We start from the raw sequence: 26412 nt of genomic DNA on the forward strand, positions 1-26412 counted from the left end.
AGACTTAAAAAAAAACCCCCAAAAATTTAATTCTGGCTCTCCAGTAATCTGGAGTTTGTGTGTTTTGGATATGTTTTTGGGATTCTTCGCCAAAGTCCCATATTTGACAATTCAGCATTTTTCTTTTAAATTTTATTTTAGATCCACCACAATGCTCGTTACAAGTTTCTGATGTTCCCTGTTGTACATAAAAAAAAGCCAAACAATATATTTACAAATACAAATGAAATGGACACCCCCTTGATTCAATGCTTCAAAAATATAGATTTATTAGTTTAAGTAATTTATTAGACAACATAAATAGCAAAATGAATGAGAGCACAGCTTCACAAAATTTCTTAGTTATGGACAGTAACAACAATTGGCATCAGAAAATGTGAATATAGACAGGTGACTTATTAACCCCAGGATAGGTGACACTTAAGGTTCAAGAAAGCTTAGCACACAGTTGGGAATACAGGCAATATAAATCTTAAACACAATCAATAATCTGTTACATCATCCCCAAACTGCACTGTTTTCACCCAGTGTAGCTCATAGTTGTCTGCTGTGTGTAATTTAGAGTATTGCAACACCCACGCATGTTTATTTTATTTAACCCAACTGCACATATTCATATTTCTGCAAATCACAGATATTTTGAAACATTTTTTCATGTTGCAAGTCTGCATTTAATTACTCTACTAAGTAGAATATATTATTCAAGTTGTGCGAGCTAAAAGGTTTTAACAACTTTTATTAGTCTACTTAACTTGGTAATTTTGAGTTAATTAGTTTCCTAAAGTTTTCCTAAAGAGGTCCTATTATGCTAGTGTTCAGGTGCATACTTTTTTATTTGGGGTCGTAGTAGAATAAGTTTACGTACTTAAATTTTCAAAAAATATCTCAAATTCTTGAGAGCTCTGTTTGAGCCACAGAGTGAGACATCTCACCTCTGTTCAATCTTTGGTGAGAGTTGCACATGCACATTACTTACAGTGCATGTGTTGTTACCTAATTATTTACTTACTTACTCTCATCAAATATGCCAAAATTTTCCTCTGGCGACTCGGCCTTTTAAAATCGGGCTCATCTCATGTTCATCAAATATTGCAGCAACAGGTAAAAAAATGTAACAGAGACAAAGAACTAAATCACATGCCAATATTATTTATGTTAGCCAAACGCCTTCATTTAGCTAAGTGTGACAAAACTATTAGTTAGACAAAAGGAATCCGACATCTACTAACCCTTGAGGACCTTAAGGTCTGCAGATAGGATCGTTGGCTTTTGGATATTGGCCGTTGTACGGCTGATAATGGACAGGTAGGCAGTGGTTTCCAATTCTATTACAAGCCACAATCACATAATGGGGGTATGTCTCAAGTGTTTCAACTTTGCAGCCCATGCCTATGTAGACCTGATATACCCATATGAGTGAGTCACTGATGCATAAGTTAGAGCCACCAGGATACAGTTGCCGGCCACGGCCGTTACAGATGTATACGACACTTGTCAGGTCTGCCTGCTCCATGAAGGTCTGAGAAGGTCTTTTGCAGAGTCTCTTCTTTAATAGGTATCTGTAAAATGAGCACAGCATTGATAATGTACAACTACGTTTGGAGTAACTTTGGAGTTTAAAATCTGCAGGTCAACCAAAAGTGTGATATTAGAGAATACTTGTGCATCAGCGACAGTGTTTAATTTGAATTGATATGAAATCAGTCAGTCAGAGAGGCTGGTCACTTGGCTGACACGGTAGAAACAAAATTTAACCAAGACTGTAGAAGTACACATTATCTCCATCTAACTGGTGACCAATTTCACAATGAAACCATTTAACTCACCTGCTCCATGCAGTCTCTGATGATCTGTCAAATATCTCCTTCTCAGGGATGATGTGTTTCCAAACAAATTTGTTGTATGCATTGTTCTCATCTTTTTTTTCACAAGGACGTAAATTGTTCCCATTAACAAGAGCAACAGTGACTGTGATGGTAATCAGGAGAACGCCCTTCATCTTGTCTAGAGATGATGATGAGAGAAAAAATACTGATGTGTTGACCAAAAAATATCAAGAACATCAGAAAGTAAGGGGTCAAATGTTGAATATACAATGTCGTATGAAGTAATGAGAAGTCATCCTTTAGTAAAAGTAAGAAATTATATTATGTTAAAATATTATTTACTGGTGCAAGTGAAAATCACTCAAACGAATAGTACTTGAGTAAAAGTATCTGATATGAAATGTACTCAAGAATTAGAAGCACTTTTCTGGCAATAAATGTACTTTGATATCAAAAGTACAAATAATACATATATTTACACGTATGTTTTAATATCCAACTGCCAATAAAATAAAATATCCTTAAAATGCACTACACTGGCTGCAATGCAGCAGGTAATCTGGGAAGTAACTAGGAAATAAAGTAATCAATTAAATGTGGTGGAGTAAACAGTTACAATATTGCCTCCAAAATGTAGTGGAAGTATAAAGTAGCAGAAAATGGAAATACTCAGGTAAAGTACAAGTACCTCAAAGATGAATTTAAGTACAGGACTTGAGTAAATCTACGTAGTTGCATTTTTGTCCTAGAATGTTATTGATGAACATCACGTAACTTTAAAATTTTAGGAACTGAAAAACTGTGATCTTTACTTTTCAGGGTCTTCTCACACATATTAAAGGAAGTCTGCATTTGTCAAAAATTGAAGCTGATGTTACTTTAAAATCAATTTCTCACTGGAGGCTGTCAACAACATTCAGCTAGTGCGAGAGTATGGTGGCTGTGGTCACTGATGGCTCAAGTTCATGTTGAATTGTTTGCTACTGACTGAAAACAACAATAGCAAGAGAACATCTGAAACATCCTGTTGAGACATCTGATCTAGAAAGGTGCTTAATAAAGTAAAATCACTGTACTTACTTTAAGTCAGTACTGTGACAGAAAGATTCCCAATAAAGTCGCAAAACAGACACAAAACCTTCTAATAACGTAATAAAAGTCATAAGTCATGATGTTTTCTCACCTGCTCCACTCAGCTGGCCTCTGCTCTGTAAATGCTGCTGCGTCAGTATCAAGAGTATTATTGAAATAGATGAACAGCCAATGAGAATCCTGCAAACAGCAGTTTCACCATATATGTCTATGACCATCACCATGAAATTGGTCTACAGTTGTGCATGTACGCTAACCAACTCTGTAAATGAGGAAGTTCCCTTTATGGGGAGCTACTTTATGTGTGAATCTGTCGGGGTTCTGTTGGTAACAGCTAATGTGAGACAATGACAGAAGCAGCAGCTAGGCCTCGAGTGTCACACCTACAAACGTTGAAACATGGTCACCCTCCACCTTCCAATATGAAAGTCTGATATTAAACATGTAATGTGAACGATATGATATGCTCTGTACAAACATCAGTATGGTATATAACACAAACGTATGGACGTGTCTGTGGTTTGATGACGCGTTAAGTGCGAACATCTCATCCCTACTGGATTATCGACTTTTTTTCATCAGACATACTTTTCAAAAGTCACTCAAAGGAAGGAGGAAGCGCACGTAGAATTTATCAAAATAAAGCATTCGCATGAGCTGAAAATACTCAAGTGAAATTGAGTGTCGCAAAATCCTTTTGGCATTGATGTTCACGCTGACATCATGTCTTCCGAGTCTCTGATTTCTGCACATTCACGAACAACGATGGAAGAGAGGACGATAATCACTAATCGAGGCACCCAGAACTGCGCGGTAACACATCTACTCGTACCGAGGAGGGAAGTGAGCTAGAAAGTACGACTGTCTGGTAAGTTTGGGAAATACGTCTCAGCACAGCATATCTCTGATCGATCCAAACTCTATTCAGGGAACAAGCTTTGTAAGAGTTGTTTGCTTGTCGTCAGGCCGACAAACCTGATGAAGCATGAATTCAAGCTTTTTACAAGTCAGCATTATGATGTTGTTATTTCGGCGTCCTTTTGATCCATTTATTGCAGTCAGATCACAGAAAACAGTTTGTGGCCGACAGGCTGAGAGAGGACTGAGGGCAGACGGCCATGATGTTTTCTCACCTGCTCCGCTCAGCCGGCCTCTGCTCTGTAAATGCTGCTGCGTCAGTATCAAGAGTATTATTAAAATAGATGAACAGCCAATGAGAATCCTGCAAACGGCAGTTTCACCATATATGTCTATGACTATCACCATGAAATTGGTGTAAAGGACTGCATGTACGCTAACCAACTATGTAAATGAGGAAGTTTCCTTTATGGGGAGCTTCTGTATGTGTGAATCTGTCGGGGTTCTGTTGGTAACAGCTAATGTGAGACAATGATATAAGCAGCAGCTAGGCCTCAAGTTTCACACCTACAAATGCAGAAACATTGTCACCCTCCACCTTCCAACATGAAAGTCTGATATTAAACATGTAATGTGAATGATATGATATGTTTTGTACAAACATCAGTATAGTATATAACACATATGTATGGACGTGTCTGTGGTTTGATTAAGCGTTAAGTGTGAACATGTTGTCCCAACTGGATTATCTGCTTTTTTGATTAGACATAAAGTTGCCAAAAAAACCCCACCTTTTTTACACCCACGATTCTGATGTCATATCAGCAGGTGAGCTGTATGTTGAGGACAATGTTGTTGATTGTGTAGAATAATTAACAAAAATGAATTTGAAGCTCCGACCAAACTCACAAAGCTGAAAATACTGAAGTGAAACTGAATGTCGCGAAAGCCTAGCGGCTCTGATGTTCACGCTGACATCATGACTTTCAAGTCGCTGATGTCCGCACATTCACGAACAATGATGGAAGAGATGATAATAATCACTAATCGAAGGCACCCAGAGCTGCACGATAACACATCCACTCGTACCGAGGAGGGAAGTGAGCCAGAAAGTAGGATCACCTGGTAAGTTTAGGAAGCGCAGCATATCTCTGATCGATCCAAACTCCATTCAGGGAACAAGCTTTTAAAAGTTGTTTGCTTGTTGTCTGGCCAACAGACCTGATGAAGCATGAATTCAGCTTTTTTACAAGACGGCATTATGATGTTGTCGTCCTTCTGATCCGTTAATTGCAGTCAGATCACAGAGAAAAGTCTTCGTTTATACCGATGTGGTTTGCGATTATTTTGGTTTTGCGTTACTCGCGTAATATTGTTTTGAATGTGTTTTCGTCATAAAACCCCCCACAAATGTAGAGAAGACAGTTCCTGGAGAATGTCCTATGACATCATTATCTTATCCTTGTTAACTAAATGTTAATCAGATAGTTGTTGACATGCAGTTGGCCTGTTTGGAGAGGAAGTGTGAAGAGTTTACAGTTTTCTCATCGTGTGTTAAAGTTCCTCTTCTGGGGATTTTTTTTCTCTCCTCTCAGCTGTCAGATTCGTCTTGTTCGTCAAACCTTCGCCCTCCTTGTGCTCATCCTCCTCCGTCACAGCTCTCTTGTGTCGGCAGCGTCTTGTTTCACCCGTCGTCCCTCCCTCTCTGTCTCGTTCTGGAGATTGTCAAGCGATGACAGAAAACAGTTTGTGACCGACGGGGCTGAGAGAGGACGGAGGGCAGATGGTGGAGAATAGATGAGCGGTGAAAAGACGGGAAAACAGTGGAGAAAATTGGGGGCTGGAGAGCGTAGGAACGGAGGACAGACATCAAGAATTAGAGAAGGTGGACTGAGGAGGAAGGTTTTATAAGATAAAGATTAAAAAGGGAGAGAGAAAGAGATGAATTGGTGAGTGGGCGGAGGAAAAAGAAAGAGTGTTACTGTAGTACGATGCCCTCTGTGGAGGAATGCATCATTCATCAGCCTCTCTATTAGTGTGTGTGTGTGTGTGTGTGTGTGTGTGTGTGTGTGTGTGTGTCCATATAAGGTAACTGCTTCAGGCCACCCGTACAGATTTCAAGCGAGCGCCTCAGTGTGAGAAATGTGTGTGTGTGCACAAAACTTCACTTCCTGTTTTAATGTCAAAACAGATTTTTAAAGTGTCAAGAAGGGTGTGTGTTTGTATTTTAACCCATATGTGGCGAACAGGACAGGTTTTTGGAATGCTGCCCATCATGAGTGTGTGTGTGTGTGTGTGTGTGTGTGTGTGTGTGTGAGTCATGCATGACAATGACAGACTTGTCCGTTGTTGATGTGCTGCCTGGCGCTGCAGTTTTCTGGCACAAACTCTACTCACAGTCGAGGTCATACAAGGTTTAACATCCAAAGATGTTTTTCCAAGTTCATCTATGTTTCATTTGTCCAAATCTTTTTCTCTCTCTCAGACATCTCAAGCTAACACTTCCGAGTGGATGAGCTAGAAGCCACATACAAGTCTGTAGTATATTCATGTAGTGGTAGTAGATTGTTTTGGCCTCTTGGGGCAGCACAACAAGCTGGAATCACAACTTGTGACTGATGAACCTGAACCCTCGGCCTGTTTTGCGTCAGCTGGGCTGTTACCGAGCACTTTCACTTTTCCAGCTGTGGGAATTGACTCTTGCGTTTGCATTTTTAAAGATCTCTCCATTAAAATGTTTAAAAACGACTAGATCTTCGTTATATAATTTGTTTGATTGCATACCTACATTATCCCAAATGTCCCCCAAACAGCCAGATTATTTTACTGTACATTAGCTGTAAGCTAGCGAGCAACAGCCGCACTGAAGTTGTGTGCACTGTTTGAATTCAGGTCGACTCTGACCGAACTGAGCACTCACCAGAGAATCTGGTTCTCTCTTTTCCTTCTCCTCTCCACTCTGTAATGTTACCTTCATGAAGTAAAGTACATTTCCCCTCCGGCTCCAGTCAGCTGTCGACATTACAGAACATAAACGCCCGACAATGGTGTTCACGTCCGCGGATCACCGCTGCAGTCAGGTTGATAAACAGGAGTGAAGATAAATCCAATTTTTATTCCCGGAAGTTGAAAAGTCATCTCTGAGCTCTCCTCCCGTCGGTAAACATTCGGAGCAGAATCTGATGTGACTGTCGTTGACTTTGTTTTGATAGAGAGACCCCTGGTGGCAGAAATGATATATTCTTTGTGGAAATCAAGTCAACTGAAGGATAACGAGTTTATATCACAACTTGGGACTACTCACCAGGTTGCTGAGGTCAGGGAACACAACAACATTGCCAAAACAACAAGTCCAACAAGACAAGAAGCTCAAGCAGTGAGAAGATCAAACCTACTACTCAAATTTAGAATTATTATCCAGACTTGCTGCTGCAGTCAGGTTGATAAACAGGAGTGAAGATGAATCCCAGTGATCTCTGAGCTCTCCTCCCGTCGGTAAACCCTGCTGAAAAAAACAACAACATTGGACTGGTTCCATTTAGTTTAGGGCACGTTATTATCCCCGTCCTTACCCTCTCTTTCTTCAGTGAAATTCATTACAATACAAAACCGGGTAAAAAAGACATGACACTTTCAATGAAGTTAGTTAATTAGTTGCTGTGGCTGTTTCCACTGGTTTTCAGTGTAAGATAAGCTAATAAGCTAATTAGCTAATGGCTGCAGCTTAGCTATGAGGAAAAGCGGCGCTGATCTTTTAATTTAGCGGGTTTACTCTCGATAAGACGGCGAGCAACCACACACATTGTGTTATACTGATGTTGTCCACTTTATTTACATCTCTCTCACACTTCATGTCTTCCCTTCCATCTTTCTACAGGTACCTCTCCCTCTCTCGCTCCCCCGACCTCTTTATTTATGTGCTTATTGTCTCGTCTCCATCGTCGCTCCCTCTCTGTTTCTGTCTAGACGGACTCAGCAGTAAATACTCTGTAATCAGCCTCACATGCTCGTCTGCTCACACAGGGCCGCCGCTGTCAGCGCACACACACTGACGAGCCTCTGTGTGTGTGTGTGTGTGTGTGTGTGTGTGTGTGCGTCTTCCAGCTCGAGGTTTTGATCTAAGTGCCAGTCTATTTCACATGCAAATGATTTAAAGTGTATCTCTCTCCCTCTCTCTCTCTCTCATCCCTCGCTCCGTCCAGCTGCAGCGTGAAGCCGCCGAGAGAGAGGCTCGTCTTTATGTCACCGAAAAAACCCAAAGAATCAGGGCCCGCGAGATTATCAGTGCTGAGTCAGGTCGCATATATCGAGAAAACGAGTCTGCGAAGTGTGACATCCTCACCGCTAGAGGTCGTAGAGAGGGTGTTGGGAAACGAATCACATGGATTTGACAGTTGAGGACAGAGTGTGTGTTCTTTAGTTTTGTTTAAAACATGATGATCGAGGAAAGATGGTGGTTCTGGTCATTTCCTAACAAACACAGGCGCAGAACCAGCGTGAGCTACTCTGTCAGTATCTATAAACACCCTGACTGCAGATCATCAGTAAGAAATCTGTCGATTGGAGCAGCAAGACTGGACAGAAAAAAAGAAAATCAACAGTATTCACAAAATCTACAAACAATATAGAACAAAAAGGTCAAAAAGGTCATATATATATTATATTCTTTGAGTTATTATAGAGCATTTAAAGGAGCACTATGTAGTTTTTCGGAAGAGATGTTAAGATTGTCTGATTTTTTTAAAAATGTCAAAACAAACTCTCTTTGTTTCCATGACTGAATAAACAAACACACAACACAATTTCATACTGTTTAACTTTGTTTACATGTGGCGGACCCTGCCACCTTTCTAGCCTTAAACAGTGTCCTTATTTTCCTCTGAGAACAGCTTGTTTGTTCTCTAATAGAAAAAGTTTGTATTATCACCTCATTAATGGCATAAATATTAACTGTGCCCCCTTTTAAGATTTGATCTCAGATTGTGTTGAACTTCCTGAGATGATGTGTTGCCGATCACCGCTTAGAGAACAAAACCAAAACTCTCAACTCGACTTTCTCAGCTTAACTTAACTTGAACCCTGAAGAAGTAATCCAATGTTTGTGTCTTCACCTTCAGATTTATTTGCAGGACGACGTCGCCAAACTGTAAAGTCTGGTTTGATTAAAGACATTTGAAGTAGTGCTGATACATATAAAATAGTCTGTGTGAAATGTTAAAGTGTTTCCTGCCTGCAGGCACTTTTTTTAAAATACTTATTATAATTCCCTCTATAAATCATTAATGTCCTTAAAGTGTGGGCTTTTAAATGTGTGCATTGTTAAGAAATGAGCCACACAGCTCAGGAATCCAGAGGCAGAGAGATGTTGGCATCAAGTCAGGAAAAAGAAAGTTGTGTTTTTAGTCCAGGAAATGATCTTTTATACGCAGCTCGCCTGATAAATAATATGTGTTGATTGAGATTCAGAGCAGGAGACTCATGTCGGGCTCAAACATCGACGATAAATCAGAAATAATATCATAAACAGTCGTCAGATCTAACAGATCTGTTGTAGCACCGACATCTGGAGGGAAATCCTCATGATGGAACGAACACAAACTACAACAATAAAAAAAACAAAACAAAAAAAAGAAAAAATATCGCTTAAATTCACAGAAAAACAGTATAAAACCTACAAAACCTCACATGAACATCAGTTTAAAGGAAATACTCACCTTCATTTCACTAATTTAAGGCTTCATTATGTAGAAAATGTGTTTAGGCTTCGGAAAAAAACTTTTCTGCCATGTCAAGGTATTTATTGAGTCATTTATTTATTTATTTATTTTTCAAATGCCATTATTTTTTGGCAGTTATGGTCCTCCATACATGAAGGACTAAACACCCCCCAACAAACTCAGACAAATCAACATTTCATCTTCATAACTTTTACATATTCTGCAGCTCATTTTCAATTTAAATAATCTCCTGTGAGCATCACATAAATTAAAATTCATCTGTCAGCTCGTAAAACACAATCTAAAGCTGACAGAAAATACAAATATGTCAAAATTATGGTGTAATAAAAAAAAGAAAGTACAATATTTTTGGTAAGGCAGAGTTTCAGTTCTCGTCCCGGCCACTAGGGGCAGTAGAGCCCAGCTGTTGGCCTCTTCAGCGTCTCTATCAGTGTGTGTGTGTGTTTACTTCTGACTCATCACGTCACTTCTTCTTCTCCTCCATCACCCCCTGCTCTGCACTTTGAAGCCGGCTCTCGTCTCAGCGTTTGATATATATTTCAAAATCTGTTTTTTTGGGGGGGCTTTTTGAGGCAGAATCTGAATGGTTTCGGTCAGAGATGGAAGGAAAACACTGAGAGTTTGTGAGTGTAGAGCAACACTGTCGGGGTGGATGTGTGTTCAGTCCCCCCTTTTGATTCCAGAGAGGTTGTTTAATACACACACAAAAAACAGAATGTGATGGTGGTGTTTCTTCCACCGTGAGGCCTCATCAATGGTGTATTGTGAATATTCTGATTTCTCAATGGATGATGTTGATGAGAGGCAACTCCTTACTTGCCAGATTTGCGATCCTAATAATCTCACTTCTCGGCTGCATATGCAAACATTTTTACACATAGAAAGAAATATCTTCATGTAAAGTGCTTGCCGAATGAACAAGAAGACCTAAACAGTTAAGAATTTGCCGTTGATGGCCTTTCTTGAGTTGTATGCAGTTTTTCTAAAGCAGCAGATCTCAAAATTGAGTATTTTTTTAATGGAGTTTGGTGACTTTATCAACTTTGCTCTCCAAAGAAGTAACCTATATGAGTTAGTGTTTCCTGGATTTGTAAACATTTGACATGTTAACCATCAATAGGTAAAATTCTTTAATACATTTGGTGTAAATGGTGAAATCAGTTGAAACAGTGTGTTCACACAGCCGTTGTGACGGACAGGCTTTTACAAGCGATGACGCAACAAACTAACACTTTTTACAAGGAAAGAAACGTCTACATTTTTTATTTTCAATGCCGATTTTACAAGAAAGCACCAATGATTAAAAATATGCCATAGACACTACACAAAGGTTGTTAAGTTCCTCCTCCTGATCTGACAACTCTTAAAATCACAGGATTTGTAAGGGAGTCTGGTATATTGCCGTTAGAAATGACCCTACTTCATTACTTTGTCCATGTCCATGACTTTAAACATAAATATGGTATGATTTGTGATTAAATTAATGGGTGTTGACAATTTATAGAGACCCCCACAGATGTGTGATTTTGACCTCAGCTCCCATTGGCTCTCATGCAACTATAATGCTTGTTGCTCTCATCCTTTGCGCCACCTACTGGCGACAGGAAGAGAGACTTTTGTGACGTCATCATCTTTTTGATTGACATGTTTTTCAAGATGTGCTCCACCCTTGATACTCTCAAACCTAACATGTAAATCTTGACTGTTCTCTAGCGCCACATAGTGGACACAGGAAGTCACATTAAAGTCCTTTGCACTGTATCGTTAGTTAAGCTGTTTTGTGGCGACAGATCAGAAATGTGTCGCTCCAGTGGGCATTTTGTCATTAAACTCATTGGGCTTGTTGCCTAGACAATCACTGGATCAATCAGCCCTTAATCAGGCAGTTCTAAACTTTAAAACCTGATTGGCTATTGATCGTTCCCTGCCTTCTGTGTCCGGTTTCCCTCCTCCAAACTCACTCTGGCTGAGTTTCCCTTCAATCTCTCAGCTTCGGAGGAAATGACTTGATGATTGCTTTGCTGAATGCAGAATCAGGGTAAGAGGTCCAATTTCCTCTCTGAGTCACTGGAGACTCAAACTGACACTTTAACTCTCTAAGATAGCAAAGAAAGTCTCATCACACAGTTTATAAACTGTCTGGAAAGCCAAGAGCTGTAGATTTTCTCTGGTTCGGCGTCTCTCTTTTTTAATTGTGGCCAAAGACCATGATGATACGAGCGAAGCTGGCGATGTGAAGGAGGGAAAACCAGAGATACAAACAGAAAAGAGAGTCGCCTCCTTCCATCTTTCCACTCCTTTTTAGGGATGACAGTCCGGCTGCTCTCTGGCTTCATTATCTGCAGTCTGATGGAGGATCATAACACAGCGACAGAGTCAGGAGTGTGTGTGTGTCTGCTAGCTGTGAGGCAGATATAGTTTCTACGCAGTGTGTGTGTGTGTTTATATGTAGTTTTGTGTGTTTGTGTCCTGCAGGCAGCCAAAGTGTTCAGAGGGAGAGGAGGATAACGATGAAGGAGGGAGAGAGGGCCGTGGCTTAGAGAGGGAGATAGAAAGAGAGGAGGGGAGGGGAGTTATTAGACGCTCCCAGCAGGAGATGAAGCTGTAACGTTTTAAATTAAAAACAAAATAGAATAAGATGAAAGATGTGAAGTTGAGTTAAACCAGAGAGATGAGAAATGTGACGACGCGACGGATGAAACTGGAAGTAAAAAAAAAAACAAACCTGCAAATGCTGTTCGGCTGTTGCAAGAAGATGCTAAACTTCACAGTTTTACAGAAAACAAGGTCAAAGAGCACTGGTGCAGAAAATGCTGCCAGTTATAAAAAAAAATAAAGGAAACAATGCCAAGGAGATTGTTAATTAGCTGCTTGACAAGTGAATAAACAGCAGTTCTTCAAATGGAAACTAGATTCTTGTATTCAAAGAATCATTTCATCTGTTCAAGCGGCCATGAGATAAATATTAAAAACAATTATTTGTCCTCCCTCAGATGCTTCCTCATACAAAGTCGAGCCAGTTTAGTGTCAGCGTTTAAAAATGTAGCACTCACACTGCAGAAAACTACCGTGAATGCTGTTTTTATTGCAGAAGAATAATGCTGCCGGAGATACAAAAGCGAAGGAAACAATGTGGAGCGAAGTGTTAATGAGCTGCTTTGCAACACAGGAATCTAAATTTTTACCCAGATTTTTGCAGCTGTGAGAGAAATGTGAAAACAATAAGTACTCCTCATATTCAGATGCAACATTTGGACTGCACAAACACATGTAAGGCTCTCCTCATGTTGAGAAGAAAACAAACAGCCTCCCTCTTCTTCCATCTCCCCGTTATTCCTCGCCTCCGGTCACTTCTGAACCAAACGTTCATACAGAAGCTGCTATAAAGGCCTGTTAGCTTGCATCTCCCTCGGCCCTCCCATCCACCCCCCCTTTCTCCAACTCTCATCTGTTTCTACTTAAAACATGTCAGATCTCATTTTCTACAGCCCTTCTCTGTGTCTTCTGGCGGCGGGGAGGTCTGGGCTCGTGTCCTGTGACACAGAGAGGAGTCACCACACGGATTCACGGTCGCGCCAAGAATCCAGCGATTGATTTGATTTGAAATCGCCATTTTTTCGTCATGACAGATTTCACAAAAACGCCTCCCGTGATCTGAGTAAATCCGTCTGTAATCGTTCTCCTCCCCTTCATCCACATCTTGGCGTGTTCCTTTCTGACTTTTTTTTTTGCAGACGGAGTGTGAAATAAGGATGAGGATGCTGTGTGTGTGTGTGTGTGTGTGTGCATGTACGTGCAGCCGTTTTCTCCTTTTTTGTCAAAAGCAGCTCCAGTAACTGAGAGTTTGGAGTTAAAGAAGGATTTAAAGACGGGGGACTTATTTATTCTAAAGATGCCCTTCCTCCTCCTCCTCCTCCTCCTATTTCTTCCTCTCTCTTTTTTAACTACCCCCTCCCTCCATCACCTCCAACCTCCCTTAATCCGCTCACAATATTGTCAGGAAATAGCTCCTGCGACACACAGAGAGAGAGAGAACCGGTATATTTATTCTTTTAAGGGCATCTTATTAAACCAGGTGGGGTGTTATTTGACCCTTATTTTGGAGGGGGAGACTGTGAGAACTCGTCTGAGCTTGCAAAAGGAAAGACAGGGAGATAGAAATACCCAGAGGACAGAGACGGAGAGATTGAGAGGAAATTAGAAAAAGAAAATGAAAAGGAATGGAAAAAAGTAGAAAAGCATTAATTATTTTGCGGCACTCGAAGGAATCCCAGCTTCTCTTCATACTTTGCAGACCGTCTGCTCATGCAGGAGCGAAGCTGCTGTCGTAAAAATTTCCTCAAACACATGTGAAAATAAAACTAGTCTCCATATAATCAGGTTTGATCGAGTTCCTGAGCAGCTTTTTTCCACAAAGGAGAAAACAAATAATGTGATATCACATTTAATATGCATATAACACTCATAAGTTATAACAATCATCATAAAAGCATGAAAGCAAAGTTTTGTTTTCAGACTTAAAGCAGATACATCCAAATGATATTTGCATGTATGATTTTCAGATATTTCACATGTTAAAAAAAGGTATTTCACATTGAATATCAGACCTAAAACATTATTCAATATTAAATTATTGAATTTTAATGATATAAGATGATTTTTCAACCTGGATGTCACAAGTGCACGTGCCGTACCCTGAATAACCCCTCTTAAAAGTGTCAGTAATGAGAAATGTAATCAGTTGCCTCATTTAGTTTCAGAAAAAGACAAACGAGAAATGTTGAAGATGGAGAGAGAAAGATTGAGAGAGAGAGGGGACTGAGACAAAAGAGAAGGGTGGAAGATTAAAAGAGAGGAAGGCACGAGGGAAGTCATTATTCTCAGCAGAAACACTGACTGTGTGTGGATAAGTGTGCTCGTCTGATTTCGATGACGATGCACCTGCTCATATTCATATGTCCCGAAATGAGAGCAAAATAGAGAGAGGATGACAGATCTAATTGAGTGAGTGGCAGCATTAATGCAGAGGTTAAAACACCAAATGAAGAGTTATCTCGTTGATGACTCTGAAATATTCCAGACAGTAGATTGTCAACAGGACGAGGAAAACCCCCTGGTTCGCCAAAATTAGAAGCAAGACAGAGCGAAGAGAAACTGAGATAATTACCCAAACTGTTTATTGTAAACATCAGTTACAGTTTACAGACCCACTTCCTGTTTTAACTTTGACCTACCATCCTTTCCTTAGTTATTCAGCCTTAGTGTGTAAATTTGCCACTGTGGGAACGGTTACTTGACCTTCGAAACGAACCATAATGTACCTTGCATGTCCAAGGTGCGCTCCGGTACTTAAACAGATAATAAACATCCCTTCCTGGAAATTAAGAAATATAAATAATGTAGGTCAGCTGTTGGCCTGGTTATAATCTGTTGAATGATCCACAAAAAGAACATCAGAGTTAAAATAAACCCATCGGCAGAGTTTGACATTTGGGTAGAGTAGCCAGCTGCAAATGTTTGCGTATACAGTAACAGAAGACATTGGAACCAATCTTGCTACATACCCCAACAAAAGAGCATTTTCAAAAAGTGAATTATCAATTTGTGTAGGGTATGTTATACTTAACCACTTAGTAGTTGCACAAATGAAATTGAAAACTGAAATATGCATACTGACTCATTGTATAACAGAAAAACAGCTTTCTGAATCAGTAAACAGTAAACAGCCACCAACGTCGCCCGTCACAACGAGCCGTGTCACTGACCGCTCAATATTTAGATTTATATCTTACATTCACTATTCCCGCTGTCTGTGCCGATGAATTAACCAGAATTGTACAGTTCAGATTGAGACACATACATCTCAAATAAGGATGATGACATAAATGCAAAAACAGGGACGGAACTGGGCCGCTGTGATGCTATGATGTCTGGAAGAACACGAGCTACACCACTCTTTTCTTTGCTGTCATGCTGCTAATATGTGATTTGATTTGTTTTGACTCGAGGAAGAGAAAGTTTTCGAAAAGGAGAAAGATCGAAGAGACAAAACGACGGAAGCAGTTATTCAATAATGTCAGAGAGGAGTGATTTGAGGATAACCAGACAAAGTGGCAGAGCTTGCTGGGAGAAACATCAGGATAGAGCAGAAGTCCTGCCGCTTTAGATCTCTGATCCTCCAGGCAGCGAGCAGAGAAAGTCTGGCTTGAGTTAACCATGCAGAAGAAAAAGACACACACACACACACGCACACACACACACACACACACACACACACACACACACACAGTAATCCATCACTCCCCTCCCACCCCAACACTTGTCCTCGTCTCCTCCCTTTTCCCTCCATTTGCTATCTGAAGGCAAAGACGGTGCACTGTACTGTCCCCTCTCTCTGTTTCCAGCTGTTTTTGGCCGAGCTTTTTGGTCTTCTTTGTGTTTCTCTGCAGAACGGTAAGATTGCACTCAGGTAGGAGGGTGAGGGAGGTGAGGGAGGGAGGGAGGGAGGTGGGAAGGTGGGCGGAGGAATCTATAAACATGACAACTCTCTTTCTGTTTGTCTTCCTACTTCCTGTTTGTCTCACTTTTATCATTAACAAGCTTCTAAGCTAACTCCAAAGATATGTTAGCTTGATGTTACTTTAACACTTCAACTTTATATACTTTATATACTTGCTATTGCTGTCAAAATGACCCACATCTATTTAAATTTAGGTAGGGATTTAGGGAATGTAGGTTATGGTTAAAGAAATCATGGTTAAAAGAGAGCGATTTGAGTTGACTGTATTGCCCATCCTGGCGTAATAACCACATCCAACTAGGTTTGGTAAAACTCGTCCATACTTTGTGATTGGATTGTGCTTGGGTCTTGTTCTGGTCAAGCTAGGACTCCGATAAGTTGGTTTGGGGTGGACTTGTAGCATACAGTGTTCAGGTGGATTTAGGGTGGGGTTAGAACTCAGGTTTTGGTTTGACTTCGTATTTTTTGTCAAGCTAGATAATGGGATAAGATTGGGTCAGGCAAGGACTTAGGTTTCAGGGCTGGCTTGGGTTGGGATTGGATCAGGCTTAGGTTAGATCGGGATCAGGTCAAGCTCTAGTTAGACCAGGAATTGTACTAGGGCAAGATTTAGTACGGGGTAGGATTAGGCTACAAATGAGGCTCAGGTCAGATTGGTGTCCAGCTTGCAATCTGGTTTGGTGCAGCCTTGGGTTGGGATTCATCAGGCTAGGCTCGGAGCTGGAATTGGGTTTATGTCCAGCTAGGTAACAGTTTTAGGCTGAGATTTGGTTTGGGGCGTGGATGGGCTAGGATCAGGCAAGGACTTTTCAAGGCAGCCTTGGGTGGGATTGAATCGGGTTTTGGGGGGGTCCAGCTAGGATCAGGCCAAGCTTGAGCTTTAATTGTATGGGGGTAAGACTTAAGTTGGGTTTTTGTCCCGCTAGGTATGAGGTTTTGGTTGGGTTTGGGTCAGGCTAGGATCAAGTCAAGCTCTAGTCAGGCCAGGCATTATATTGGAGTAGAACTTAGGTTGGGGTAGGATTAGGCTAGTATGAGATTGCACTAGAGGCTACGTTATAGTCACGAACATGAGGGGCTAGGATTATGCTAGGCTTGGGCTTGGATCAGGTTCACGTTGGACTTAAGGTCACAAATCGTATCAGGATCAGACTTGAGTTTGAGTCAAGTTTGAGTGGCATCAGGATCAGGTCGATATACCCAACCCCAACAGATAGACTCATAGAGTTGTTACCTATGTGTCTGCATTTCCAAGACATTGAGAGAGATATTTATGTTTTTGCTGAACCTTGACAGCTGTCACTGCTCACACTATCTACCCCGTTCCTTTTTGTTCTTTTATCTTTATTCCAAACAAACTATAAAACATAAAATGTAGCCTTTTCCAAGAGTGAATTTTTGAACTTTCATATATTGGGTGTAGCTTGAACCATTCTTATGTAACATCCATCAATAACAGAGAACACCAGAGATGAATTCATATGGAAATATAGCAGATTCTGTGTCTCAGGCTTTCTTTTTTTGAGTAAAGTTATATTTTGAGCAGAATTTGATGTTCATATCGGGTGTCCTGGGGTGAACAGTAACCTCGGCTGCTGTACTGATGAACCCCTGCTGTTGCTCCCTCGGCAACTCCTATCTTTAACATTTTGCAGATATTGAACTTAGAATCTTGAAGGCTGTATAACTGAACAGAGATGTCAAGTGGATGGAGTGCGAAACAGGGAAAAAGGAATTTAACATTCCTTCCTTTAATTCTGTCGCTACATTGCTAGAATTAAAGGCCCTATCTCGATCATATGTAGTATCTTTACCCATCAAAAAGACAGTTTTGTCATTATTTCTCGCACTGCTCCAAATGTTCAGTTCGTCATCAGGCACACTTTCATGGTTGTACAACACAACCTATGTGTTAAATGTGTGTGTGTGTTTGCGCACTTGTGTGAAACGACTTCTGTTTGCAGCTAAACCAAGAATCCCACAGGAGAACGGTGTCAGATCTCTCTGTCTCTGTGAATCGTTTCAAAGTTCGGGGAAAGTGTTTCGTCTTTCTGGTTTTCCCTGACAATGTTGAAATTCTTTCTGCTGTAGCAAAACTGCTGGATCAAAATCACTTTAATCGCTGAGAAGAAGAATAAAGGCACCACGGTGATACTGCAAAGGGCCATCAACTAGTAATACATAGCCTTCTGATGTACAGTGTAAAGAGTCATATGAGACCTACTAGTTGCTGAGACGGAGAATCTAGAATAATTAAGAATGTCTGTGCTGTAATGATTGAAGAAAAGGCATTGTCCAAATATCTCTGCTGTCTGTTGTTTCAGTGAGTTGTTGCTAGAGGACAGAATCAATGTTTATCAATACAACTAAGAGAGACAGGCGCTTCTCAGTGTGTTCAGTGCTACAGCACCTGCCGGAGCAGGAGCCTGGTTCGCATTGCCGGCAGTAAGTCAGACCTGTTCCCAGTGCATGTTGGACTCCGGCAGGGCTGCCCTTTGTCACCGGTTCTGTTCATTACTTTTATGGACAGAATTTCTAGGCGCAGCCACGGGCCGGAGGGGATCTGGTTCGGGAGCCAATGGATCTCGTCTCTGCTTTTCGCGGATGACGTGGTCTTGTTGGCTCCTTCGAGCCGGGACCTCCAGCATGCCCTGGGGCGGTTTGCAGCCGAGTGTGAAGCGGCTGGGATGAGAATCAGCACCTCCAAATCCGAGGCCATGGTTCTCGACCGGAAAAAGGTGGCCTGCTCCCTCCAGGTGGGAGGAGAGTTCCTGCCTCAAGTGGAGGAGTTTAAGTATCTTGGGGTCTTGTTCACGAGTGAGGGAAGGACGGAGCGTGAGATTGACAGACGGATCGGTGCAGCGGCCGCAGTAATGCGGTCTTTGTATCGGTCTGTCGTGGTGAAGAGAGAGCTGAGCCGAAAGGCGAAGCTCTCGATTTACCAGTCAATCTACGTTCCGACCCTCACCTATGGCCATGAACTCTGGGTCATGACCGAAAGAATAAGATCCCGGATACAAGCGGCCGAAATGAGTTTCCTCCGCAGGGTGGCAGGGCGCTCCCTTAGAGATAGGGTGAAGAGCTCTGTCACCCGGGAGGAGCTCAGAGTAGAGCCGCTGCTCCTCCACATCGAGAGGAGCCAGCTGAGGTGGCTCGGGCATCTGTTTCGGATGCCCCCGGGACGCCTCCCTCGGGAGGTGTTCCTGGCATGTCCCTCCGGGAGGAGACCCCGAGGAAGACCCAGGACACGCTGGTGTGACTATGTCACTCAGCTGGCCTGGGAACGCCTTGGGGTCCTCCCGGAAGAGCTGGAGGCAGTATCCGGGGAGAGGGAAGTCTGGGAGTCCCTGCTCAGGCAGCTGCCCCCGCGACCCGGCCCCGGATAAGCGGAAGAAAATGGATGGATGGATGGATAGTTGCTGAGACGGAGAATCTAGAATAATTAAGAATGTCTGTGCTGTAATGATTGAAGAAAAGGCATTGTCCAAATATCTCTGCTGTCTGTTGTTTCAGTGAGTTGTTGCTAGAGGACAGAATCAATGTTTATCAATACAACTAAGAGAGACAGGCGCTTCTCAGTGTGTTCAGTGCTACAGCCCGCGGGGCTTGAAAGGGATTATTGATTTTAGAAAATTAGATTTTATTAAGAGTTTTAAAAGCTTCCTCGTCTGAATCAAGAATGTTATTAGTCATAATGTTGTAAACGTCCAAGGTAGATTTACTGCAAGCTACATGACTGAAAATCAATGGTGGGCCTATCCAACATTACACTACCCACTAGTACTGGTAGTACTACAGCTTCATCTCCAAATAGTGGATCTTGTTTTTATGGTAGAAATGTTTACGGCATCCACAGAAGTCCTGCCAGCCAGTGAGTTACTGCTAACACGACGCTGGTTGGTTAGCTAAAACACACTGTAAGCTAACATTGTTTAAGTGAAACAACCATGTGTTAACATTGGCAATGGTTGGTTAGCGAGAAAACTTTGTTTCAACCATATGCTAACATTGAGGCTAGTTGGTTGGCTAACAAATAATCTTGCTCAAGTGGCTAACTGCCACTTGTTAACATTAACAGTGCTGGTTAGCTAAAAAGCGCTGTAAGATAACATTGTTGAAGTGGCCATATTTCTACATTGACGCTGGTTGGTTAGCTAAAAAACTCTTGTCCAAGTGGTTGACAGAGACGTGTCAACATCAACGCTAGTTGGCTAGCCGAATAACTGATTTTCTAAACTTTGAATTGTCATTATAGCCACTCAAGAACATCCAAAATGCTAAAGTTATGAGACTTTATCTATAGTTTGACAGAAGATTTCCTTTAAGAGAAACACAACATCCTGAAAGTTATGGCACAAGGATAACAGAGCTGCAGATTTAACAAACCCTTACATGCAGCAACCATTTTAATTGTTTTTTGGAAGTTATTCAACTGCTCACCTTTAACCACCTTTAAGATTTGTTGCAAAGAAACCCATACTCTATATTGGAATTAAAGCAAAAGCCCATCATGGGCATTTTCTTATTATTTGAAATACATCACAATAACGATTACGATTAGCTGTTTATTGCAGCTGTGAAAAGATCTAGGAGATGTGCTTTTCTTTATATTTGTCACTTGATGTTTTATTTGCCACAACTATGCATCACTTGACTACTCCCTCAGTATCACTGACACAAAAATAAGCTGTGGCTTGCCCTTCCTTGTAAAACTCTTCAGGCGTCCTGACAGTTTTTATTTCACACTGAGCTTTGTTTGTGTTTTCCTCCCACAGCTCTGCGGTTCTAGTAGTCCTGTGTTTTTCTATGCTGGGGTAACTTGTGATAAAAGTCACATGTTTAGCTCGTAATTATAACGTCACTTGCGCGCAACGTGCGGTTTAGCCTGCTGGATCTCTAAGACACCCCATTCTTTCATTTCTCGGCTCTTGGAGGTATTTTGTTATTTAAGTGTAGATTTGTGTCCCATTGGTGTGTCTCAGTACCTCCCAAAGAGATTAGAGGCCAATTTCACAGCCAGGGATTAAGCTTCATCCCTGACTAAACTCATTTTTCCCCCAATAGAAACCTTCATTGAGACAGAAAATTACTCTCAGACTCGTAGCAGCATTTATTTCTGCGATACTACCCCCTACACTCCTTCACGAGTTTGACAATTACTAATTATCCTTCAGCTTTCCCTGCAGCAGTTTCATTATTCAGCTGCAAAGTTTTATAAGTATTCATAAGTACTTGCTTGTTATTCCAAAATGAGACATTCACTCTGACAAAAAGGTGTCACACATGTTTTAATGCAAGGAAATTACAGCTTCTTTGAATAAAGTAAACCTGAAATAACATAATAATTGTAAAACATGGATGGCGGCACTGTTCTCCACAATGACTATGCAGTGTTTTGGAAGTCCTCATCCCCTTTAGTTCCAGAGTACAGTTGAGGACTTCTTGTCCCTGGTGTCTGACTGCACCGTGTCCAGCAGTATTAGGTTATCTGCTCTCCGGGGATTAGCTGATTTTCTCTGGTCTGGAGGAATGTGTGAGAGCTGAGTGCAGAGTACACCCGCCCTGCCCGAGGAACCAGGGACCAGGACTTAACAGGGAGGGTGTTTTACATTAATGCACATCAATATTCAGGATATCTGCCACAGTCCTGCGAAGGTCTTTGGTATGCATGAAGCAATCAGTGACATAGGGATCTAGCAAGGAAAATAGTAGTTATGTGCATTTTCTGTTTTGTCTCGGCTCTTATAGCTGGTTTTCTTAGTTGGAAATGAGGTCACCTTGTCCTACGACATCCGACAAGTTTACATGAACCAAAATCTGATGACAGTGACGCTTCTTCTGAACTTTAACTTTGATCAGTTGTGTTGTCGTTTCCCCATTTTGCATAATCTAGTTATGGGTTGTTGTGGCTGCTGGTTGAACAGGACTTCCAAATTTCCCAAAAAGTATGTTTGGATGAATATGCATTTTTTTTTCCCCCACCCAATGACCGTGTAACTGTGAGTGCCGTCTAGGTCGGACCAGAGCCACCAACCCAAATTTGCGAAGCATGACGACCTGAGAATGAGACTCACTCTCCAGAACTGATTTAAAAGTTTGTTGCTTAATCCAAACGAACTGGCTTGCCTCGCTTCCTTAAGCCTCATTCTCCTTGTACGTGTCTGCTCAGTTGACTTTCATCATCAGCTTTAAAGTCGCTGAATAAACACATCTTTACCAAGATGTGAGCCATGTTTGGGGAAAGTTTGTTAATTATTTAGCCTATAGAAACAATCGAAAACCAACGTGTCACCGAGTGGCATCGCACCAAACAGTTGCTAATAGACACTTGTATGGATCAACAGCCTAAATAAGGTGACTGTCCTTTTTTGCTACATTTATTTGATAAAATGGAGTGTTGATGATGTATTTAGGAGTCTCACGGCCTGGGGAGTGAAGCTGCTGTGTAGTTCGTTGGTATCGCAGAAGATACTTTAGTATCTTTTGCCAGATGGCAGCAGGGTGAGCAGACTGTAAAAAAAGAAAATGGCCTGCCAAATAAAGTCTATGTGTGTGAAACACCAACATGCACAATAGTTTTGTTATATTGTTATTAATGCAGCATGGCAAACCTAGGGCTGGCCAATATGGCCTGAAAATTATTTCACAATATTTTTAGGGTATATCTCAATATACAATATATATCTCGATATGTTTAATTCTGAAATACCCTGTCTGTTGTGACAACATTGGTGACAATTGGTTATTTCACAAAATGATATAAATGACTAACGACAAGTATTAGAATGAGTAGAACAGTCCGGTAAGTTCAGAAAATGACATCACTTTATGGTAATGGTGACTTCCACACCAGGAAAAAAAACCCTATGCATCATCAACATTTAACGATATCCACAAAATAAGACGATTTATAGTCTTGATGTCATGATAACAATATAATATCTCTATATTGCCCAGCTCTACACAGATCTCTGCATAATTCATTTTCAAAATGTATGAACCATTAAAAAGACAAGGTTTGAAAATGTTTGAAGATGCTGGCCAGTGGAAACTTCACAGATCATGCAGTAGTTGTACATATCTCCGCTACTTTTGGTCAACTCTGGAGATTAAATGAATGTCTTCAGATCTGAATTAGCTCCATTAGAAAGATTTAAATGTAGTATTTTAGCAGTGGAGGGATTTTTAGAAGACCTCCAGTTTTGACCATTTGCAGCATTATGTCAAAGATCCCAGACTCCTCGTAGTGTTGCTGCAAAGACTCCAACAAATAAACCACAGCGGTCCAGCAGATATGTGGATCCTGGCCTGATGCTCCGCGCTAATCAATTCAAAACATGCAAGCACACGTTATACAATACCTTGTATCATGCAGTTTGCCTCATTGTTAACCATTATTATAAAAGTTTCCTGCATCCCACGATTCACAGAGATGTTAAAATAGGTCATCAGTGGAGTTAAAACCTCTGTGTCCGATAAACCTTCTGCCAAGAACGTGGCACAGTTATATACCTTCTGTTTTCGGAGTAGCTGCTCATCGATTGGTGGATATTCTCTCTCTGTTTTGGGGTCTGTAACATTTTTGACCTGGTCTTAATCATCCTCAGGTGTTGTTTGGATCGGCTTTGATCAGGTCCAAAGTTTTCCACACTTCAACACAGCCCCTTTGCAGAGCTTTCCCCAGAGGGTTTGTTGTCAGTCTAAGAATGGGCGAACAGGTGTTTTCAACCAAGGGTTTAATTTGGTGTCCTTTTTTGTTTCATGCGCTGCGAACCCTTGGGATTTCTTTGACAGTTGTTATTTTTCAGCATCATTGTCGGATCTGTGGATGCAGATTTCGCTTTCAGTCTCCTCGTGCAGCCTGGTCGGATTACTCATCGCAGCAGAATGCTCTTATACCCGAATGACGCCAAGTGTGCTGTGGTTTCCCACGCTTCTCATCTGTTGTACCCGCGGTGATGTCATCAACCAGCAGCAGCGATGACATCATGTGTTGTCGTCTCGGGGGGGATGTGTGTTTTTGCGGCTGATGCGAGATAGCTGGTGGAGGCCTCAGCTTAGATTTGGTGATTTTCTTGTAGAGGAAGGATTAAGTTTTTTGCTGTGGGAAGATGCCAAACTAATGCTCCCAATTTGCTCGAGAGATTTCGGCCAACAGAAACATAAATATTCATCTGATCCCCAAACATCATCAAAGCTCTGCTCCGGTCGTCCAAACGTGGTGAACTAAATCCTCCTCTACTGGGAGAAAAAGGCCTCTTAACACCGAGTTATAAATTCAAAAAATAAATGTTTGACAATAAAATGGTTTTGTAGTTTCTGCATTCCAGTTCCAAACAGCAGCAAACAGTTTGAGGTCTCCCTGCAGAATGAGCTTCAGATCCTTTGCGAGAGGCTTGTTATTGTAACCCTGGAATCATTATTATGTTCGTGGAAAAAACTCTCACTTCCAGCCGTGCATTGATTTGTTTCTCAGCTCTCTGAGTGTTTTCATTTTGCCAGCTACAAACTTTAACATCACTCCATATTTATAATTCATCTGGCACGATTCCCTTTTCCCCCCTGTTTTCCCCCCTCCTATGTTGCGAGATCTCTCAAATAAACAAAAGCGACCCCGGTACAGACGCCGCCGCAGATTTGGCCTCGACCGCGTCTTGGAATGGATTCCGGCGCTTTCCCGATGTATTTGTATTGTTCCTCGGCTTTGAGGGGAGCTAAATGTTTAACCACTAACCAACAACGCTGATTATTATTTGATTAAGGGATGGCGGGGCAAAAACTGCAGGAGGCAAATGAAATTAAAGAGCATAATAGAGCAGAACTAAATACCAAAACACTGGGCAGCGTTAATCCTCCCTCAGCACAACAATGTGGGGCTGGAGGCAGAGTGTCGTTTGTGGGTTCGTCTGCTCTCGTGGGTCCGAATACATGTTCTGTACTGATGTTGAACTTGTTCTGCAGGTCTGTCAGTTTTGAGCTGTATATATATTTATATGTACATATGTCAGATAAGCTGATAACAGACAGAGAGAGCATGTGAGAGACGTGACACTACCAGCTGAAGTCGGTGTTGTTTTTGTAAACAGAAAATGCAGATTGAGATGCTGAGTCAAGCGTCTGTCTGGCCAACAGTCTGTGAACATATTGGTGACAATCTGGACAGTCGAGATGTTATTTGGTTTGAACAGGACGGCAGTCGCACCAGGCAGAGATGTCTTATTGCATTAGCAGCCTGTATTATAGATCGGGGGGAAATTACTTGTCTGTTCGTTTTGAATGAATAAATGTTCTGTCTGGACTCTGCTGCAGATTTAATCAAGCGTATTTTCATTTTCTGCTACTTTATATTTCCACTACGCTACATTTTGAAGGCCATTGTTCTACTTTCTGCTCACTGCATTGATTTTAAACTTAAGTTACATGTTACTTTTCAGATAACATGCCGCGTCAGAGCATGAGTGCATCTTTATTCCAATCATCAGAGAAAAGGCCAGGTTGATAATCGATCAATGCATACCAGTATATACATACATGGAAATATGTGTATCATTTACTTTTATGTGCACTTTTGATACATAAATACATTTATTGCCATGACATCAGATACTTTTACAATGAGTATGACTTTAAGGTAAAAACACTGGATGGGTTATTGTCACAGATTTGGGTGAAAATCACTTGGTGATTTATAAAGTTTCCTCACGGACAGACGACTTTACTCATCACTTGTCTCGTTAGCTCAGCTAGCTGTGCAGCTTGTTGGCTCAGTTAGCAGCCACCGTAAATGGTCCTGACCGACTCTGCTCGGACTGGGAGTGTTTGGACCTCTAAGATAGAAGACTTTAGACCACAGTGGGGAGAGTCAGCTAAAAGGACCGCTAACTGCACGGCTAACTGAGCTAACTAGCTGATCCTGATCCTGAGCCCTTGTTACATTTAAGTCATACTTTTAAACTTTGACCACATTTAATATGAACATTTGACACTTTAATATAATATATATGGTAGAACATAAGGAAAAGCACAACATGTCCACTTTAATCTTTCTCTTTTGGTTCTCCAGTGTTTATGTAAATGTGTGTAGGAACAATACAAACTGCTTTACTTCCCCCACTTTCTAGTTTTTTGGTGCATTACGTCCCCTCTGATGTTTGCTCTCTGTCTCTACAGTAAGCTGGCTGTGGTGTAGAAATGAGCAGCTGGAGAAAATGATAACTGCAGTGTTGTCAAGCTGCTGTCTGCTCTTTCAAACCCAATGTTGTACTGTAGGTTGATCCTGTGTAATTCAGTGCGAAGGCAAACAAAGTGGTTCCTCACTGTGTTGAGATGTCGGGAGCTGCTATTGCGTCAGTGTTGCCTTCAGGGTGTTTCTGCTTCA

The 26412-nt window shown here is 41.4% G+C and overlaps 1 protein-coding gene and 1 long non-coding RNA gene across 2 annotated transcripts in view; one reads left to right on the top strand and one right to left on the bottom strand.

Moving 5' to 3' along the window:
* The window catches only part of nhsl2 (NHS-like 2), a 139236-nt gene that overhangs the window by 11753 nt on the left and 101071 nt on the right, over positions 1-26412 (top strand). The window lies entirely within an intron of this gene.
* Positions 245-2239, bottom strand: LOC115589689 (uncharacterized). Its single transcript, XR_003985578.1, has 2 exons — positions 1827-2239; positions 245-1559 (listed from the first exon to the last, which is right to left on the bottom strand). It is a non-coding gene; the product is annotated as an uncharacterized LOC115589689 (long non-coding RNA).

This window comes from Sparus aurata, chromosome 10, assembly GCF_900880675.1.
Source record: "Sparus aurata chromosome 10, fSpaAur1.1, whole genome shotgun sequence".
Lineage (NCBI taxonomy): Eukaryota > Metazoa > Chordata > Actinopteri > Spariformes > Sparidae > Sparus > Sparus aurata.